The sequence below is a fragment of the Leuciscus leuciscus genome, assembly GCF_965113295.1.
Source record: "Leuciscus leuciscus genome assembly, chromosome: 8".
Classification (NCBI taxonomy): Eukaryota; Metazoa; Chordata; class Actinopteri; order Cypriniformes; family Leuciscidae; genus Leuciscus; species Leuciscus leuciscus.
In genome coordinates, this window is record NC_138732.1 from 36,587,029 (window position 1) to 36,610,570 (window position 23,542).

Here is a 23,542-nt window from a genome sequence, read left to right on the forward strand (position 1 = left end):
AGATAGATAGATAGACAGACAGACAGCTTATTTTTGGTATACTTATTTTTTTGTCATCATGTTTAGTATTTACAGTTGCAGATAGATAGATAGATAGATAGATAGATAGATAGATAGATAGATAGATAGATAGATAGATAGATAGATAGATAGATAGATAGATAGATAGATAGATAGGTTATCATAGACAGACAGACAGACAGCTTATTTTTGGTATACTTATTTTTTTGTCATCATGTTTAGTATTTACAGTTGCAGATAGATAGATAGATAGATAGATAGATAGATAGATAGACAGACAGACAGCTTATTTTTGGTATACTTATTTTTTTGTCATCATGTTTAGTATTTACAGTTGTAGATAGATAGATAGATAGATAGATAGGTTATCATAGACAGACAGAAAGACAGCTTATTTTTGGTATACTTAATTTTTTTGTCATCATGTTTAGTATTTACAGTTGCAGATAGATAGATAGATAGATAGATAGATAGATAGATAGATAGATAGATAGATAGATAGATAGATAGATAGATAGGTTATCATAGACAGACAGACAGACAGCTTATTTTTGGTATACTTATTTTTTTGTCATCATGTTTAGTATTTACAGTTGCAGATAGATAGATAGATAGATAGATAGATAGATAGATAGATAGATAGATAGATAGATAGATAGATAGATAGATAGATAGATAGATAGATAGATAGATAGATAGATAGCTTATCATAGACAGACAGACAGGCAGCTTATTTTTGGTATGTTTTATTTTTTTTTGTCATCATGTTTAGTACAGTTGCATATTGTCATTTCTAAAATTGTCAGACTAATTGATTGCTGATTGTTTTTCTGCTTTTTCTGTTATTTGTTTAGCATTCACAATTGCAGATCGCTATGTGCTATGATAGATAGATAGATAGATAGATAGATAGATTGATAGATAGATAGATAGATAGATAGATAGATAGATAGATAGATAGATAGATAGATAGATAGATAGACAGACATACAGCTTATTTTTGGTATACTTATTTTTTTGTCATCATGTTTAGTATTTACAGTTGCAGATAGATAGATAGATAGATAGATAGATAGATAGATAGATAGATAGATAGATAGATAGATAGATAGATAGATAGATAGATAGATAGATAGATAGATAGGTTATCATAGACAGACAGACAGCTTATTTTTGGTATACTTAATTTTTTTGTCATCATGTTTAGTATTTACAGTTGCAGATAGATAGATAGATAGATAGATAGATAGATAGATAGATAGATAGATAGATAGATAGATAGATAGATAGATAGATAGATAGATAGATAGATAGATAGGTTATCATAGACAGACAGACAGACAGCTTATTTTTGGTATACTTATTTTTTTGTCATCATGTTTAGTATTTACAGTTGCAGATAGATAGATAGATAGATAGATAGATAGATAGATAGATAGATAGATAGATAGGTTATCATAGACAGACAGACAGCTTATTTTTGGTATACTTAATTTTTTTGCCATCATGTTTAGTATTTACAGTTGCAGATAGATAGATAGATAGATAGATAGATAGATAGATAGATAGCTTATCATAGACAGACAGACAGGCAGCTTATTTTTGGTATGTTTTATTTTTTTGTCATCATGTTTAGTACAGTTGCATATTGTCATTTCTAAAATTGTCAGACTAATTGATTGCTGATTGTTTTTCTGCTTTTTCTGTTATTTGTTTAGCATTCACAATTGCAGATCGCTATGTGCTATGATAGATAGATAGACAGACAGCTTATTTTTGGTATACTTATTTTTTTTGTCATCATGTTTAGTATTTACAGTTGCAGATAGATAGATAGATAGATAGATAGATAGATAGATAGATAGATAGATAGATAGATAGATAGATAGATAGATAGATAGATAGATATTTAGATAGATAGATAGATAGATAGATAGGTTATCATAGACAGACAGACAGAGCTTATTTTTGGTATACTTAATTTTTTTGTCATCATGTTTAGTATTTACAGTTGCAGATAGATAGATAGATAGATAGATAGATAGATAGATAGATAGATAGATAGATAGATAGATAGATAGATAGGTTATCATAGACAGACAGACAGACAGCTTATTTTTGGTATACTTATTTTTTTGTCATCATGTTTAGTATTTACAGTTGCAGATAGATAGATAGATAGATAGATAGATAGCTTATCATAGACAGACAGACAGGCAGCTTATTTTTGGTATGTTTTATTTTTTTTGTCATCATGTTTAGTACAGTTGCATATTGTCATTTCTAAAATTGTCAGACTAATTGATTGCTGATTGTTTTTCTGCTTTTTCTGTTATTTGTTTAGCATTCACAATTGCAGATCGCTATGTGCTATGATAGATAGATAGATAGATAGATAGATAGATAGATAGATAGATAGATAGATAGATAGATAGATAGATAGATAGACAGATAGATAGATAGATAGATAGATAGATAGATAGATAGATAGATAGATAGATAGATAGATAGATAGATAGATAGATAGATAGATAGACAGACAGACAGCTTATTTTTGGTATACTTATTTTTTTGTCATCATGTTTAGTATTTACAGTTGCAGATAGATAGATAGATAGATAGATAGATAGATAGATAGATAGATAGATAGATAGATAGATAGATAGGTTATCATAGACAGACAGACAGACAGCTTATTTTTGGTATACTTATTTTTTTGTCATCATGTTTAGTATTTACAGTTGCAGATAGATAGATAGATAGATAGATAGATAGATAGATAGATAGATAGATAGATAGATAGATAGATAGATAGATAGATAGATAGATAGATAGACAGACAGACAGCTTATTTTTGGTATACTTATTTTTTTGTCATCATGTTTAGTATTTACAGTTGTAGATAGATAGATAGATAGATAGATAGATAGATAGATAGATAGATAGATAGATAGGTTATCATAGACAGACAGAAAGACAGCTTATTTTTGGTATACTTAATTTTTTTGTCATCATGTTTAGTATTTACAGTTGCAGATAGATAGATAGATAGATAGATAGATAGATAGATAGATAGATAGATAGATAGATAGATAGATAGATAGATAGATAGGTTATCATAGACAGACAGACAGACAGCTTATTTTTGGTATACTTATTTTTTTGTCATCATGTTTAGTATTTACAGTTGCAGATAGATAGATAGATAGATAGATAGATAGATAGATAGATAGATAGATAGATAGATAGATAGATAGATAGATAGATAGATAGATAGATAGATAGATAGATAGCTTATCATAGACAGACAGACAGGCAGCTTATTTTTGGTATGTTTTATTTTTTTTGTCATCATGTTTAGTACAGTTGCATATTGTCATTTCTAAAATTGTCAGACTAATTGATTGCTGATTGTTTTTCTGCTTTTTCTGTTATTTGTTTAGCATTCACAATTGCAGATCGCTATATGCTATAGATAGATAGATAGATAGATAGATAGATAGATAGATAGATAGACAGATAGATAGATAGACAGATAGATAGATAGATAGATAGATAGATAGATAGATAGATAGATAGATAGATAGACAGACAGACAGCTTATTTTTGGTATACTTATTTTTTTGTCATCATGTTTAGTATTTACAGTTGCAGATAGATAGATAGATAGATAGATAGATAGATAGATAGGTTATCATAGACAGACAGACAGCTTATTTTTGGTATACTTAATTTTTTTGTCATCATGTTTAGTATTTACAGTTGCAGATAGATAGATAGATAGATAGATAGATAGATAGATAGATAGATAGATAGGTTATCATAGACAGACAGACAGACAGCTTATTTTTGGTATACTTATTTTTTTGTCATCATGTTTAGTATTTACAGTTGCAGATAGATAGATAGATAGATAGATAGATAGATAGATAGATAGATAGATAGATAGATAGATAGATAGATAGATAGATAGATAGATAGATAGATAGGTTATCATAGACAGACAGACAGACAGCTTATTTTTGGTATACTTATTTTTTTGTCATCATGTTTAGTATTTACAGTTGCAGATAGATAGATAGATAGATAGATAGATAGATAGATAGATAGATAGATAGATAGATAGATAGATAGATAGATAGATAGATAGGTTATCATAGACAGACAGACAGACAGCTTATTTTTGGTATACTTAATTTTTTTGCCATCATGTTTAGTATTTACAGTTGCAGATAGATAGATAGATAGATAGATAGATAGATAGATAGATAGATAGATAGATAGATAGATAGATAGATAGATAGATAGATAGATAGATAGGTTATCATAGACAGACAGACAGACAGCTTATTTTTGGTATACTTAATTTTTTTGTCATCATGTTTAGTATTTACAGTTGCAGATAGATAGATAGATAGATAGATAGATAGATAGATAGATAGATAGATAGATAGATAGGTTATCATAGACAGACAGACAGCTTATTTTTGGTATACTTATTTTTTTTGTCATCATGTTTAGTATTTACAGTTGCAGATAGATAGATAGATAGATAGATAGATAGATAGATAGATAGATAGATAGATAGATAGATAGATAGATAGATAGACAGACAGACAGACAGGCAGCTTATTTTTGGTATGTTTTATTTTTTTGTCATCATGTTTAGTACAGTTGCATATTGTCATTTCTAAAATTGTCAGACTAATTGATTGCTGATTGTTTTTCTGCTTTTTCTGTTATTTGTTTAGCATTCACAATTGCAGATCGCTATGTGCTATGATAGATAGATAGATAGATAGATAGATAGATAGATAGATAGATAGATAGATAGATAGATAGATAGATAGACAGATAGATAGATAGATAGATAGATAGATAGATAGATAGATAGATAGATAGACAGACAGCTTATTTTTGGTATACTTATTTTTTTTGTCATCATGTTTAGTATTTACAGTTGCAGATAGATAGATAGATAGATAGATAGATAGATAGATAGATAGATAGATAGATAGATAGATAGATAGATAGATAGATAGATAGATAGATAGATAGATAGATAGATAGGTTATCATAGACAGACAGACAGACAGCTTATTTTTGGTATACTTAATTTTTTTGTCATCATGTTTAGTATTTACAGTTGCAGATAGATAGATAGATAGATAGATAGATAGATAGATAGATAGATAGATAGATAGATAGATAGATAGATAGGTTATCATAGACAGACAGACAGCTTATTTTTGGTATACTTAATTTTTTTTGTCATCATGTTTAGTATTTACAGTTGCAGATAGATAGATAGATAGATAGATAGATAGATAGATAGATAGATAGATAGATAGATAGATAGATAGATAGATAGATAGATAGATAGGTTATCATAGACAGACAGAGAGACAGCTTATTTTTGGTATACTTAATTTTTTTGTCATCATGTTTAGTATTTACAGTTGCAGATAGATAGATAGATAGATAGATAGATAGATAGATAGATAGATAGATAGATAGATAGATAGATAGATAGATAGGTTATCATAGACAGACAGACAGCTTATTTTTGGTATACTTATTTTTTTGTCATCATGTTTAGTATTTACAGTTGCAGATAGATAGATAGATAGATAGATAGATAGATAGATAGATAGATAGATAGATAGATAGATAGATAGATAGATAGATAGATAGATAGATAGATAGATAGATAGATAGCTTATCATAGACAGACAGACAGGCAGCTTATTTTTGGTATGTTTTATTTTTTTGTCATCATGTTTAGTACAGTTGCATATTGTCATTTCTAAAATTGTCAGACTAATTGATTGCTGATTGTTTTTCTGCTTTTTCTGTTATTTGTTTAGCATTCACAATTGCAGATCGCTATGTGCTATGATAGATAGATAGACAGACAGCTTATTTTTGGTATACTTATTTTTTTTGTCATCATGTTTAGTATTTACAGTTGCAGATAGATAGATAGATAGATAGATAGATAGATAGATAGATAGATAGATAGATAGATAGATAGATAGATAGATAGATAGATAGATAGATAGATAGATATTTAGATAGATAGATAGATAGATAGATAGGTTATCATAGACAGACAGACAGAGCTTATTTTTGGTATACTTAATTTTTTTGTCATCATGTTTAGTATTTACAGTTGCAGATAGATAGATAGATAGATAGATAGATAGATAGATAGATAGATAGATAGATAGATAGATAGATAGATAGATAGATAGATAGATAGATAGATAGATAGATAGGTTATCATAGACAGACAGACAGACAGCTTATTTTTGGTATACTTATTTTTTTGTCATCATGTTTAGTATTTACAGTTGCAGATAGATAGATAGATAGATAGATAGATAGATAGATAGATAGATAGATAGATAGATAGATAGATAGATAGATAGATAGATAGCTTATCATAGACAGACAGACAGGCAGCTTATTTTTGGTATGTTTTATTTTTTTTGTCATCATGTTTAGTACAGTTGCATATTGTCATTTCTAAAATTGTCAGACTAATTGATTGCTGATTGTTTTTCTGCTTTTTCTGTTATTTGTTTAGCATTCACAATTGCAGATCGCTATGTGCTATGATAGATAGATAGATAGATAGATAGATAGATAGATAGATAGACAGACAGACAGATAGATAGATAGATAGATAGATAGATAGATAGATAGATAGATAGATAGATAGATAGATAGATAGATAGATAGATAGATAGATAGACAGACAGACAGCTTATTTTTGGTATACTTATTTTTTTGTCATCATGTTTAGTATTTACAGTTGCAGATAGATAGATAGATAGATAGATAGATAGATAGATAGATAGATAGATAGATAGATAGATAGATAGATAGATAGATAGATAGATAGATAGATAGATAGGTTATCATAGACAGACAGACAGACAGCTTATTTTTGGTATACTTATTTTTTTGTCATCATGTTTAGTATTTACAGTTGCAGATAGATAGATAGATAGATAGATAGATAGATAGATAGACAGACAGACAGCTTATTTTTGGTATACTTATTTTTTTGTCATCATGTTTAGTATTTACAGTTGTAGATAGATAGATAGATAGATAGATAGGTTATCATAGACAGACAGAAAGACAGCTTATTTTTGGTATACTTAATTTTTTTGTCATCATGTTTAGTATTTACAGTTGCAGATAGATAGATAGATAGATAGATAGATAGATAGATAGATAGATAGATAGATAGATAGATAGATAGATAGGTTATCATAGACAGACAGACAGACAGCTTATTTTTGGTATACTTATTTTTTTGTCATCATGTTTAGTATTTACAGTTGCAGATAGATAGATAGATAGATAGATAGATAGATAGATAGATAGATAGATAGATAGATAGATAGATAGATAGATAGATAGATAGATAGATAGATAGATAGCTTATCATAGACAGACAGACAGGCAGCTTATTTTTGGTATGTTTTATTTTTTTTTGTCATCATGTTTAGTACAGTTGCATATTGTCATTTCTAAAATTGTCAGACTAATTGATTGCTGATTGTTTTTCTGCTTTTTCTGTTATTTGTTTAGCATTCACAATTGCAGATCGCTATGTGCTATGATAGATAGATAGATAGATAGATAGATAGATAGATAGATAGATAGATAGATAGATAGATAGATAGATAGATAGATAGATAGATAGATAGATAGACAGACATACAGCTTATTTTTGGTATACTTATTTTTTTGTCATCATGTTTAGTATTTACAGTTGCAGATAGATAGATAGATAGATAGATAGATAGATAGATAGATAGATAGATAGATAGATAGATAGATAGATAGATAGATAGATAGATAGATAGATAGATAGGTTATCATAGACAGACAGACAGCTTATTTTTGGTATACTTAATTTTTTTGTCATCATGTTTAGTATTTACAGTTGCAGATAGATAGATAGATAGATAGATAGATAGATAGATAGATAGATAGATAGATAGATAGATAGATAGATAGATAGATAGGTTATCATAGACAGACAGACAGACAGCTTATTTTTGGTATACTTATTTTTTTGTCATCATGTTTAGTATTTACAGTTGCAGATAGATAGATAGATAGATAGATAGATAGATAGATAGATAGATAGATAGGTTATCATAGACAGACAGACAGCTTATTTTTGGTATACTTAATTTTTTTGCCATCATGTTTAGTATTTACAGTTGCAGATAGATAGATAGATAGATAGATAGATAGATAGATAGATAGCTTATCATAGACAGACAGACAGGCAGCTTATTTTTGGTATGTTTTATTTTTTTGTCATCATGTTTAGTACAGTTGCATATTGTCATTTCTAAAATTGTCAGACTAATTGATTGCTGATTGTTTTTCTGCTTTTTCTGTTATTTGTTTAGCATTCACAATTGCAGATCGCTATGTGCTATGATAGATAGATAGACAGACAGCTTATTTTTGGTATACTTATTTTTTTTGTCATCATGTTTAGTATTTACAGTTGCAGATAGATAGATAGATAGATAGATAGATAGATAGATAGATAGATAGATAGATAGATAGATAGATAGATAGATAGATAGATATTTAGATAGATAGATAGATAGATAGATAGGTTATCATAGACAGACAGACAGAGCTTATTTTTGGTATACTTAATTTTTTTGTCATCATGTTTAGTATTTACAGTTGCAGATAGATAGATAGATAGATAGATAGATAGATAGATAGATAGATAGATAGATAGGTTATCATAGACAGACAGACAGACAGCTTATTTTTGGTATACTTATTTTTTTGTCATCATGTTTAGTATTTACAGTTGCAGATAGATAGATAGATAGATAGATAGATAGCTTATCATAGACAGACAGACAGGCAGCTTATTTTTGGTATGTTTTATTTTTTTTGTCATCATGTTTAGTACAGTTGCATATTGTCATTTCTAAAATTGTCAGACTAATTGATTGCTGATTGTTTTTCTGCTTTTTCTGTTATTTGTTTAGCATTCACAATTGCAGATCGCTATGTGCTATGATAGATAGATAGATAGATAGATAGATAGATAGATAGATAGATAGATAGATAGATAGATAGACAGATAGATAGATAGATAGATAGATAGATAGATAGATAGATAGATAGATAGATAGATAGATAGATAGATAGATAGATAGATAGACAGACAGACAGCTTATTTTTGGTATACTTATTTTTTTGTCATCATGTTTAGTATTTACAGTTGCAGATAGATAGATAGATAGATAGATAGATAGATAGATAGATAGATAGATAGATAGATAGATAGGTTATCATAGACAGACAGACAGACAGCTTATTTTTGGTATACTTATTTTTTTGTCATCATGTTTAGTATTTACAGTTGCAGATAGATAGATAGATAGATAGATAGATAGATAGATAGATAGATAGATAGATAGATAGATAGATAGATAGATAGATAGATAGATAGATAGATAGATAGATAGATAGATAGCTTATCATAGACAGACAGACAGGCAGCTTATTTTTGGTATGTTTTATTTTTTTTGTCATCATGTTTAGTACAGTTGCATATTGTCATTTCTAAAATTGTCAGACTAATTGATTGCTGATTGTTTTTCTGCTTTTTCTGTTATTTGTTTAGCATTCACAATTGCAGATCGCTATATGCTATAGATAGATAGATAGATAGATAGATAGATAGATAGATAGATAGACAGATAGATAGATAGACAGATAGATAGATAGATAGATAGATAGATAGATAGATAGATAGATAGATAGATAGACAGACAGACAGCTTATTTTTGGTATACTTATTTTTTTGTCATCATGTTTAGTATTTACAGTTGCAGATAGATAGATAGATAGATAGATAGATAGATAGATAGATAGATAGATAGGTTATCATAGACAGACAGACAGCTTATTTTTGGTATACTTAATTTTTTTGTCATCATGTTTAGTATTTACAGTTGCAGATAGATAGATAGATAGATAGATAGATAGATAGATAGATAGATAGGTTATCATAGACAGACAGACAGACAGCTTATTTTTGGTATACTTATTTTTTTGTCATCATGTTTAGTATTTACAGTTGCAGATAGATAGATAGATAGATAGATAGATAGATAGATAGATAGATAGATAGATAGATAGATAGATAGATAGATAGATAGATAGATAGGTTATCATAGACAGACAGACAGCTTATTTTTGGTATACTTAATTTTTTTGCCATCATGTTTAGTATTTACAGTTGCAGATAGATAGATAGATAGATAGATAGATAGATAGATAGATAGATAGATAGATAGATAGATAGATAGCTTATCATAGACAGACAGACAGGCAGCTTATTTTTGGTATGTTTTATTTTTTTGTCATCATGTTTAGTACAGTTGCATATTGTCATTTCTAAAATTGTCAGACTAATTGATTGCTGATTGTTTTTCTGCTTTTTCTGTTATTTGTTTAGCATTCACAATTGCAGATCGCTATGTGCTATGATAGATAGATAGATAGATAGATAGATAGATAGATAGATAGATAGATAGACAGACAGATAGATAGATAGATAGATAGATAGATAGATAGATAGATAGATAGATAGACAGACAGACAGCTTATTTTTGGTATACTTATTTTTTTTGTCATCATGTTTAGTATTTACAGTTATAGATAGATAGATAGATAGATAGATAGATAGATAGATAGATAGATAGATAGATAGATAGATAGGTTATCATAGACAGACAGAAAGACAGCTTATTTTTGGTATACTTAATTTTTTTGTCATCATGTTTAGTATTTACAGTTGCAGATAGATAGATAGATAGATAGATAGATAGATAGATAGATAGATAGATAGATAGATAGATAGATAGATAGATAGATAGATAGATAGATAGATAGGTTATCATAGACAGACAGACAGACAGACAGACAGCTTATTTTTGGTATACTTATTTTTTTGTCATCATGTTTAGTATTTACAGTTGCAGATAGATAGATAGATAGATAGATAAATAGATAGATAGATAGATAGATAGATAGATAGATAGATAGATAGATAGATAGATAGATAGATAGATAGATAGATAGATAGATAGATAGATAGATAGGTTATCATAGACAGACAGACAGACAGCTTATTTTTGGTATACTTATTTTTTTGTCATCATGTTTAGTATTTACAGTTGCAGATAGATAGATAGATAGATAGATAGATAGATATATAGATAGATAGATAGATAGATAGATAGATAGATAGATAGATAGATAGATAGATAGATAGGTTATCATAGACAGACAGACAGACAGCTTATTTTTGTATACTTAATTTTTTTGCCATCATGTTTAGTATTTACAGTTGCAGATAGATAGATAGATAGATAGATAGATAGATAGATAGATAGATAGATAGATAGATAGATAGATAGATAGATAGATAGATAGATAGATAGGTTATCATAGACAGACAGACAGACAGCATATTTTTGGTATACTTATTTTTTTGTCATCATGTTTAGTATTTACAGTTGCAGATAGATAGATAGATAGATAGATAGATAGATAGATAGATAGATAGATAGATAGATAGATAGATAGATAGATAGGTTATCATAGACAGACAGACAGACAGCATATTTTTGGTATACTTATTTTTTTGTCATCATGTTTAGTATTTACAGTTGCAGATAGATAGATAGATAGATAGATAGATAGATAGATAGATAGATAGATAGATAGATAGATAAGTTATCATAGACAGACAGACAGACAGACAGCTTATTTTTGGTATACTTAATTTTTTTGCCATCATGTTTAGTATTTACAGTTGCAGATAGATAGATAGATAGATAGATAGATAGATAGATAGATAGATAGATAGATAGATAGATAGATAGATAGGTTATCATAGACAGACAGACAGACAGCTTATTTTTGGTATACTTAATTTTTTTGTCATCATGTTTAGTATTTACAGTTGCAGATAGATAGATAGATAGATAGATAGATAGATAGATAGATAGATAGATAGATAGATAGATAGATAGATAGATAGATAGGTTATCATAGACAGACAGAGAGACAGCTTATTTTTGGTATACTTAATTTTTTTGTCATCATGTTTAGTATTTACAGTTGCAGATAGATAGATAGATAGATAGATAGATAGATAGATAGATAGATAGATAGATAGATAGATAGATAGATAGATAGATAGGTTATCATAGACAGACAGACAGCTTATTTTTGGTATACTTATTTTTTTTGTCATCATGTTTAGTATTTACAGTTGCAGATAGATAGATAGATAGATAGATAGATAGATAGATAGATAGATAGATAGATAGATAGATAGATAGATAGATAGATAGATAGATAGATAGGTTATCATAGACAGACAGACAGACAGCATATTTTTGGTATACTTATTTTTTTGTCATCATGTTTAGTATTTACAGTTGCAGATAGATAGATAGATAGATAGATAGATAGATAGATAGATAGATAGATAGATAGATAGATAGATAGATAAGTTATCATAGACAGACAGACAGCTTATTTTTGGTATACTTAATTTTTTTGCCATCATGTTTAGTATTTACAGTTGCAGATAGATAGATAGATAGATAGATAGATAGATAGATAGATAGATAGATAGATAGATAGATAGATAGATAGATAGATAGATAGGTTATCATAGACAGACAGACAGACAGCTTATTTTTGGTATACTTAATTTTTTTGTCATCATGTTTAGTATTTACAGTTGCAGATAGATAGATAGATAGATAGATAGATAGATAGATAGATAGATAGATAGATAGATAGATAGATAGATAGATAGATAGATAGATAGATAGGTTATCATAGACAGACAGAGAGACAGCTTATTTTTGGTATACTTAATTTTTTTGTCATCATGTTTAGTATTTACAGTTGCAGATAGATAGATAGATAGATAGATAGATAGATAGATAGATAGATAGATAGATAGATAGATAGATAGATAGATAGATAGATAAATAGATAGATAGGTTATCATAGACAGACAGACAGCTTATTTTTGGTATACTTATTTTTTTTGTCATCATGTTTAGTATTTACAGTTGCAGATAGATAGATAGATAGATAGATAGATAGATAGATAGATAGATAGCTTATCATAGACAGACAGACAGGCAGCTTATTTTTGGTATGTTTTATTTTTTTGTCATCATGTTTAGTACAGTTGCATATTGTCATTTCTAAAATTGTCAGACTAATTGATTGCTGATTGTTTTTCTGCTTTTTCTGTTATTTGTTTAGCATTCACAATTGCAGATCGCTATGTGCTATGATAGATAGATAGACAGACAGACAGCTTATTTTTGGTATACTTATTTTTTTTGTCATCATGTTTAGTATTTACAGTTGCAGATAGATAGATAGATAGATAGATAGATAGATAGATAGATAGATAGATAGATAGATAGATAGATAGATAGATAGATATTTAGATAGATAGATAGATAGATAGATAGGTTATCATAGACAGACAGACAGAGCTTATTTTTGGTATACTTAATTTTTTTGTCATCATGTTTAGTATTTAGAGTTGCAGATAGATAGATAGATAGATAGATAGATAGATAGATAGATAGATAGATAGATAGATAGATAGGTTATCATAGACAGACAGACAGACAGCTTATTTTTGGTATACTTATTTTTTTGTCATCATGTTTAGTATTTACAGTTGCAGATAGATAGATAGATAGATAGATAGATAGATAGATAGATAGATAGATAGATAGATAGATAGATAGATAGATAGATAGATAGATAGATAGATAGATAGGTTATCATAGACAGACAGACAGACAGCTTATTTTTGGTATACTTAATTTTTTTGTCATCATGTTTAGTATTTACAGTTGCAGATAGATAGATAGATAGATAGATAGATAGATAGATAGATAGATAGATAGATAGATAGATAGGTTATCATAGACAGACAGACAGACAGCTTATTTTTGGTATACTTATTTTTTTGTCATCATGTTTAGTATTTACAGTTGCAGATAGATAGATAGATAGATAGATAGATAGATAGATAGATAGATAGATAGATAGATAGATAGATAGATAGATAGATAGGTTATCATAGACAGACAGACAGCTTATTTTTGGTATACTTAATTTTTTTGTCATCATGTTTAGTATTTACAGTTGCAGATAGATAGATAGATAGATAGATAGATAGATAGATAGATAGATAGATAGATAGATAGATAGATAGATAGGTTATCATAGACAGACAGACAGCTTATTTTTGGTATACTTATTTTTTTTGTCATCATGTTTAGTATTTACAGTTGCAGATAGATAGATAGATAGATAGATAGATAGATAGATAGATAGATAGATAGATAGATAGATAGATAGATAGATAGCTTATCATAGACAGACAGACAGACAGCTTATTTTTGGTATACTTATTTTTTTTGTCATCATGTTTAGTATTTACAGTTGCAGATAGATAGATAGATAGATAGATAGATAGATAGATAGATAAATAGATAGATAGATAGATAGATAGGTTATCATAGACAGACAGACAGCTTATTTTTGGTATACTTATTTTTTTTGTCATCATGTTTAGTATTTACAGTTGCAGATAGATAGATAGATAGATAGATAGATAGATAGATAGATAGATAGATAGATAGATAGATAGATAGATAGATAGATAGCTTATCATAGACAGACAGACAGCTTATTTTTGGTATACTTATTTTTTTGTCATCATGTTTAGTATTTACAGTTGCAGATAGATAGATAGATAGATAGATAGATAGATAGATAGGTTATCATAGACAGACAGACAGACAGACAGCTTATTTTTGGTATACTTATTTTTTTGTCATCATGTTTAGTATTTACAGTTGCAGATAGATAGATAGATAGATAGATAGATAGATAGATAGGTTATCATAGACAGACAGACAGACAGCTTATTTTTGGTATACTTATTTTTTTGTCATCATGTTTAGTATTTACAGTTGCAGATAGATAGATAGATAGATAGATAGATAGATAGATAGATAGATAGATAGATAGATAGATAGATAGATAGATAGATAGATAGGTTATCATAGACAGACAGACAGACAGCTTATTTTTGTATACTTAATTTTTTTGCCATCATGTTTAGTATTTACAGTTGCAGATAGATAGATAGATAGATAGATAGATAGATAGATAGATAGATAGATAGATAGATAGATAGATAGGTTATCATAGACAGACAGACAGACAGCTTATTTTTGGTATACTTATTTTTTTGTCATCATGTTTAGTATTTACAGTTGCAGATAGATAGATAGATAGATAGATAGATAGATAGATAGATAGATAGATAGATAGATAGATAGATAGATAGATAAGTTATCATAGACAGACAGACAGACAGACAGCTTATTTTTGGTATACTTAATTTTTTTGCCATCATGTTTAGTATTTACAGTTGCAGATAGATAGATAGATAGATAGATAGATAGATAGATAGATAGATAGATAGATAGATAGATAGATAGATAGATAGATAGGTTATCATAGACAGACAGACAGACAGCTTATTTTTGGTATACTTATTTTTTTGTCATCATGTTTAGTATTTACAGTTGCAGATAGATAGATAGATAGATAGATAGATAGATAGATAGATAGATAGATAGATAGATAGATAGATAGATAGATAGGTTATCATAGACAGACAGACAGACAGCTTATTTTTGGTATACTTATTTTTTTGTCATCATGTTTAGTATTTACAGTTGCAGATAGATAGATAGATAGATAGATAGATAGATAGATAGATAGATAGATAGATAGATAGATAGGTTATCATAGACAGACAGAGAGACAGCTTATTTTTGGTATACTTAATTTTTTTGTCATCATGTTTAGTATTTACAGTTGCAGATAGATAGATAGATAGATAGATAGATAGATAGATAGATAGATAGATAGATAGATAGATAGATAGATAGATAGATAGGTTATCATAGACAGACAGACAGCTTATTTTTGGTATACTTATTTTTTTTGTCATCATGTTTAGTATTTACAGTTGCAGATAGATAGATAGATAGATAGATAGATAGATAGATAGATAGATAGATAGATAGATAGATAGATAGATAGATAGATAGATAGCTTATCATAGACAGACAGACAGGCAGCTTATTTTTGGTATGTTTTATTTTTTTGTCATCATGTTTAGTACAGTTGCATATTGTCATTTCTAAAATTGTCAGACTAATTGATTGCTGATTGTTTTTCTGCTTTTTCTGTTATTTGTTTAGCATTCACAATTGCAGATCGCTATGTGCTATGATAGATAGATAGACAGACAGACAGCTTATTTTTGGTATACTTATTTTTTTTGTCATCATGTTTAGTATTTACAGTTGCAGATAGATAGATAGATAGATAGATAGATAGATAGATAGATAGATAGATAGATAGATAGATAGATAGATAGATAGATATTTAGATAGATAGATAGATAGATAGGTTATCATAGACAGACAGACAGAGCTTATTTTTGGTATACTTAATTTTTTTGTCATCATGTTTAGTATTTAGAGTTGCAGATAGATAGATAGATAGATAGATAGATAGATAGATAGATAGATAGATAGATAGATAGATAGATAGATAGATAGATAGATAGGTTATCATAGACAGACAGACAGACAGCTTATTTTTGGTATACTTATTTTTTTGTCATCATGTTTAGTATTTACAGTTGCAGATAGATAGATAGATAGATAGATAGATAGATAGATAGATAGATAGATAGATAGATAGATAGATAGATAGATAGATAGATAGATAGATAGATAGATAGGTTATCATAGACAGACAGACAGCTTATTTTTGGTATACTTATTTTTTTGTCATCATGTTTAGTATTTACAGTTATAGATAGATAGATAGATAGATAGATAGATAGATAGATAGATAGATAGATAGATAGATAGATAGATAGATAGATAGGTTATCATAGACAGACAGACAGCTTATTTTTGGTATACTTAATTTTTTTGTCATCATGTTTAGTATTTACAGTTGCAGATAGATAGATAGATAGATAGATAGATAGATAGATAGATAGATAGATAGATAGATAGATAGATAGATAGATAGATAGATAGATAGATAGATAGATAGATAGATAGGTTATCATAGACAGACAGACAGCTTATTTTTGGTATACTTATTTTTTTTGTCATCATGTTTAGTATTTACAGTTGCAGATAGATAGATAGATAGATAGATAGATAGATAGATAGATAGATAGATAGATAGATAGATAGATAGATAGATAGATAGATAGCTTATCATAGACAGACAGACAGACAGCTTATTTTTGGTATACTTATTTTTTTTGTCATCATGTTTAGTATTTACAGTTGCAGATAGATAGATAGATAGATAGATAGATAGATAGATAGATAGATAGATAGATAGATAGATAGATAGATAGATAGATAGATAGATAGATAGATAGATAGATAGATAGATAGATAGATAGGTTATCATAGACAGACAGACAGCTTATTTTTGGTATACTTATTTTTTTTGTCATCATGTTTAGTATTTACAGTTGCAGATAGATAGATAGATAGATAGATAGATAGATAGATAGCTTATCATAGACAGACAGACAGGCAGCTTATTTTTGGTATGTTTTATTTTTTTGTCATCATGTTTAGTACAGTTGCATATTGTCATTTCTAAAATTGTCAGACTAATTGATTGCTGATTGTTTTTCTGCTTTTTCTGTTATTTGTTTAGCATTCACAATTGCAGATCGCTATGTGCTATGATAGATAGATAGACAGACAGACAGCTTATTTTTGGTATACTTATTTTTTTTGTCATCATGTTTAGTATTTACAGTTGCAGATAGATAGATAGATAGATAGATAGATAGATAGATAGATAGATATTTAGATAGATAGATAGATAGATAGGTTATCATAGACAGACAGACAGAGCTTATTTTTGGTATACTTAATTTTTTTGTCATCATGTTTAGTATTTAGAGTTGCAGATAGATAGATAGATAGATAGATAGATAGATAGATAGATAGATAGATAGATAGATAGATAGATAGATAGATAGATAGATAGATAGATAGATAGATAGATAGATAGATAGATAGATAGGTTATCATAGACAGACAGACAGACAGCTTATTTTTGGTATACTTATTTTTTTGTCATCATGTTTAGTATTTACAGTTGCAGATAGATAGATAGATAGATAGATAGATAGATAGATAGATAGATAGATAGATAGATAGATAGATAGATAGATAGATAGATAGATAGATAGGTTATCATAGACAGACAGACAGCTTATTTTTGGTATACTTATTTTTTTGTCATCATGTTTAGTATTTACAGTTGCAGATAGATAGATAGATAGATAGATAGATAGATAGATAGATAGATAGATAGATAGATAGATAGATAGATAGATAGGTTATCATAGACAGACAGACAGCTTATTTTTGGTATACTTAATTTTTTTGTCATCATGTTTAGTATTTACAGTTGCAGATAGATAGATAGATAGATAGATAGATAGATAGATAGATAGATAGATAGATAGATAGATAGATAGATAGATAGATAGATAGATAGATAGATAGATAGGTTATCATAGACAGACAGACAGCTTATTTTTGGTATACTTAATTTTTTTGTCATCATGTTTAGTATTTACAGTTGCAGATAGATAGATAGATAGATAGATAGATAGATAGATAGATAGATAGATAGATAGATAGATAGATAGATAGATAGATAGATAGATAGATAGATAGATAGATAGACAGACAGACAGACAGACAGACAGACATCTTGCTCTTGGTATCCATGTCAGGGAGCCTCTAACTCAACCTGTTCCACAATATTGAGTGAAGATATTGCTGGAATATCCTTAAAATCTTGTTTGTTTGGAGTGAGGTCTGGAGTAGGCCGAAGCTCTGGAGTAGGCCGAAGCCCTTGAGCTACCCAGGACTTTCTTGGTTTTACACCCAGGGCCCAGGTGGACGCACAGGGTAAGAAACAACATGCCTCCCAGACAACCAAAGGCTATACCACCAGAGGATGAGTCACTGGTGACCATGAGCCTCTTCACTCAGACGCTTGAGCAGCAAAAAGATTTTTACAAAGACATGTTACAACAACAACAGGACAACTTTAAATCTTTTGTGCAGCTCATAATTGATGGCACCAACAAACGCTTAGATGATGTATTTAAGGATGTTCAAGGAATCAAAATCAGCCTGGAATTTACTCAAGACAAAGTTGACAAAATGGCTAAAGCACAAGAGGAAATGAATAAGTTGAAGAAGCTTGAAACGGAAATACTTAAATCAAAGGAGGAGCTGGACAAGATGGCTACAAAGCTGGATTTTATTGAGAACCAGTCACGAAGAAACAACCTTATAGTGGATGGCATTTCTGAGGAAAGAGGAGAGAGCTGGGATGTATCCAAGAAGAAAATCAAGGACATGTTGGTCAGCAAAATGGGTCTAAATGACAACAATATTGAAATTGAACGGGCCCACAGGATTGGCCAGCATCAGGAGGGTGGAAGACCCAGCCAGATAATTGTCAAACTCCTGCGATTCAAGGACAAGCAGACCATTTTATCCTCTGCAAAGAAATTAAAAGGCACACGCATCTACATAAATGAGGACTTCTCTGAGGCTGTAATGAAGAAAAGAAAAGAACTGCTACCCAAGCTGCGAGCTGCCCGGGAAAGAGGAGAAATAGCCACTCTGAAATATGATAAACTGGTCATAAAATCCAAGAGTGGAGGAGCCTAGTTAGAAGTATGTAAACATTCTTTTTGTTTTGTTTATTTGTATTTTTGTGTGTTTTTACTTGTAATTTAGATCATGGCTATTGACTTGTCATTCAGCTTTTCCAATTAAGGGTATTACAATAGCGCACTTGAATATCTGCAGTTTGAGATACAAAACTAATGATATATATCAGATTTTGCAGTCCAATAGTATTGAAATCCTAGCTTTGTCTGAAACACACTTAGATTCTAGCTTCACGGATGTTGATGTGAAGATAGACGGCTATAGATTATTTAGGAGGGACAGAAATAGACATGGTGGTGGTGTTGCATTCTATGTTAAGGATAACATCCCAGTTAATGTTCGAAATGACTTCATATGGCAGAATATTGAAGTATTATGGGTACAAGTTCATATACCACACTTAAAGCCTATCTTAGTTGGGTGTGTATACAGACCTCCCAGTGCCAATACTCAATATTTGGATAACATAAATTATGTGAAATGTTTGATGCTGTTTGTGATCAAAACAGAGAGATATTTATTTTAGGTGATTTTAACATTGACTGGCTGTCACCAAACTGTCCAATGTATAAGAAGCTTAAATCTACAGCTACAATATGTGGCCTAAAACAAATCATAACTCAACCCACTAGGGTTGCTACCAGTACATTGGTGTTATCTGCAACATGTATAGATCATATATTTACAAACGCTTTTGAACAATGCTCCAAAGCAGTCTCTGTGCCCACTGGTTGTAGTGACCATAATATCATAGGAGTCACAAGGAAAACTAAATTGCCTAAAGGTGGCTGTAAAATAATTCATAAAAGAACTTATAGATATTTCAACCAAGAGCAGTATGTGGGTGAAATTCAAGGTGTGGACTGGTCAGAAGTGTGTGAAGATCGTGACCCTGACTTAGCCCTTAATAGGTTTATGGACATACTAATGAAAATAGTTGACAAGCACGCTCCTCTCAGAAAAAGAGCTGTGAGAAATAAAAGTGCCCCTTGGTTGGACAAAAATCTTAAAAATGTAATGCTGTCTAGAGATAACGCTAAAACAAAAGCTAACATTTCTTGCGAACTAGCTGATCAAAAACAATACCGAACTCTTAGAAATAAAGTAGTCAAAATGAATAGAAAGAAGAAAAAAGAGTATTTCCAGGAAAAGATTAATGAAGCAAAAAATGATGGTAAAAAACTATGGAACACTTTAAATCGAATAATGGGCAGGAGTAAGCACTCAGCTGCTTCATATGTTGAAAATGATGGAGTGTTCATTACAGATCCAGAAGGAAATTGCTAATTATTTCAACAATTATTTTATTAGTAAGGTAGAGAAATTTCGATCTGGTATGTGTCCAAATATTTTAGCATCTTATGATGCAATATTAAGTAAGATAATGAGTGAGAAGAACCATTCTGTCACTTTCTCATTCAGGCAAGTTGACAGAGGTTCTGTTGGAAAAATTCTTGCAGCTCTTCCTGATGGAAAGGCATCAGGCATGGACCACTTGGACTCCAGGCTTATCAGGGTGGCAGCTGAAGCTCTGTCCTTTCCCATTGCTCATTTGGTCAATTTAAGTTTGTTGCAGGGCATATTTCCAGAGAAATGGAAGGAGGCTAAAATCATACCACTGCCTAAAAATAAAAGAGCCATATTTACAGGACAGAATAGCCGACCTATCAGTCTATTACCTTTACTTAGCAAAGTTATGGAAAAGATTGCTTTTGAACAAGTTTATAAATATTTTTTTTCTAATAGGCTAATCACCAAGTACCAGCATGCATATCGAGAGGGTCACTCCACATGTACTGCTTTAACTCATATGACCGACAGTTGGTTAGAAGAAATTGATGCAAACAGATTAGTAGGAGCAGTGATGTTGGACTTCAGTGCAGCGTTTGACCTGATAGATCACAAAATACTGCTTCAAAAATTAGAATGCTATGGTTTTACACCTTCGTCTCTGTCATTGATGGGGAGTTACCAATCCAATAGGAAGCAGCGGGTGTTCTTTAATGGTCAATATTCATCTATTAAGACAATACATTGTGGTGTGCCCCAGGGTAGCTGCCTTGGGCCTTTACTATACTCGATCTTTACAAATGATTTACCTTTTATTGTGAAACATTCAACTGTTGTTATGTATGCAGATGATTCCACATTGTACTGTTCTGCAAAAACTCCTCATGATGTTTCAAATCTATTAAATCATGACTTGCAGAATATAAGCAAGTGGGTAAAAGATAACAAATTAGTTTTAAATGTAGACAAATCAACATCTATGATATTCTGGAAAAGATCAAAACTAACTACCCAGCCCTCTCTGAACTTGTCAGTCAATGGGCTGCAGCTAAGACAAGTGATGCAAGCCAGGTTACTGGGTGTCACCTTGGATTCTTACTTGTCTTGGTCAGCTCATATTGATGGAATGATAGCTAAAATGGGGAATGGTATTGCAATGTCCAGAAAATGTATGTCATATATTCCTATGTCCATTGCTAAACAGGTTGTCCAGTCTCTTGTTCTGTGCCATTTAGAAAACTGTCCAATTATATGGTCGTCTGCATCACAAAAAGACCTTCGTAAGCTTCAAGTGGCTCAAAATAGGGCAGCGAGGACTGTCCTCCAGTGCTCTCTTAAGACTAACGTGGTCTTGATGCATAAACGCCTTTCTTGGCTCACAGTTGACGACAAAATTAAACTACGATTAACTTCAATATTGTGGAATGCAGTATTTATGAAACAGCCACAGTTTCTCTCTGAGCAGCTTTTTTTTGTAGGAAGTGGACACCTATATGCCACCAGGCAGGCACTAGGTGGTGATATAAAACTTCCGCTTCCCAGGACAAATTTTCTGAAACGCACATCACTTTACAGAGCAATATCTATTTGGAATCGACTCTCTGTCTCATCACGCAGAATTCAGAACAAATACAAATTTAAGAGGACAGTAACCCAGGAACTGCTGCAAATGACCTCGTGAAAGCTGGAAATTGTTATGTTCTTTCATTTGGTAATATTTTGAATGTAATTGCAATGTTTGAATTCTTTTGATTGTAATTTGTGTTGTTATTGCTTTGTGTAATTTTATGTTGTGAATATTTTAAAGAGGACCCCAGGAAGATTAGCTGCCATTAAATGGGCCGCTAATGGGGATCCTAATAAAACAATAAAACGATAGATAGATAGATAGATAGATAGATAGATAGATAGACAGATAGATAGATAGATAGATAGATAGATAGATAGATAGATAGATAGATAGATAGATAGATAGATAGATAGATAGATAGATAGATAGATAGATAGATAGTGTTGTGGTTTAATTATTTTCAGGGAATGACTTCGGAGATCTTTGATACCAGAAATATTAGACTTTATTAACAAAACAAAGCCGAGTGCCCCTCTGCAGAAAGACCCTCCTGTAAGATTGTCCAGCAAACGTATATACCTACATCCTTCTCCCAAAGATGGTAATACATTCTATAGGTATTTTGAGAAATAGTTTTGTACCATGTGACATTACTGAAATAGAATTCTCTGCTACAACAGCACAGCTCTCAGGCTTCCAAAGTCAA

General features: G+C 30.0%; 1 long non-coding RNA gene across 1 annotated transcript in view; it reads right to left on the reverse strand.

The window, feature by feature from the left end:
- The window catches only part of LOC309505107, a 92,638-nt gene that overhangs the window by 63,828 nt on the left and 5,268 nt on the right, over positions 1–23,542 (reverse strand). The gene's annotated exons all lie outside the window — the stretch shown is intronic.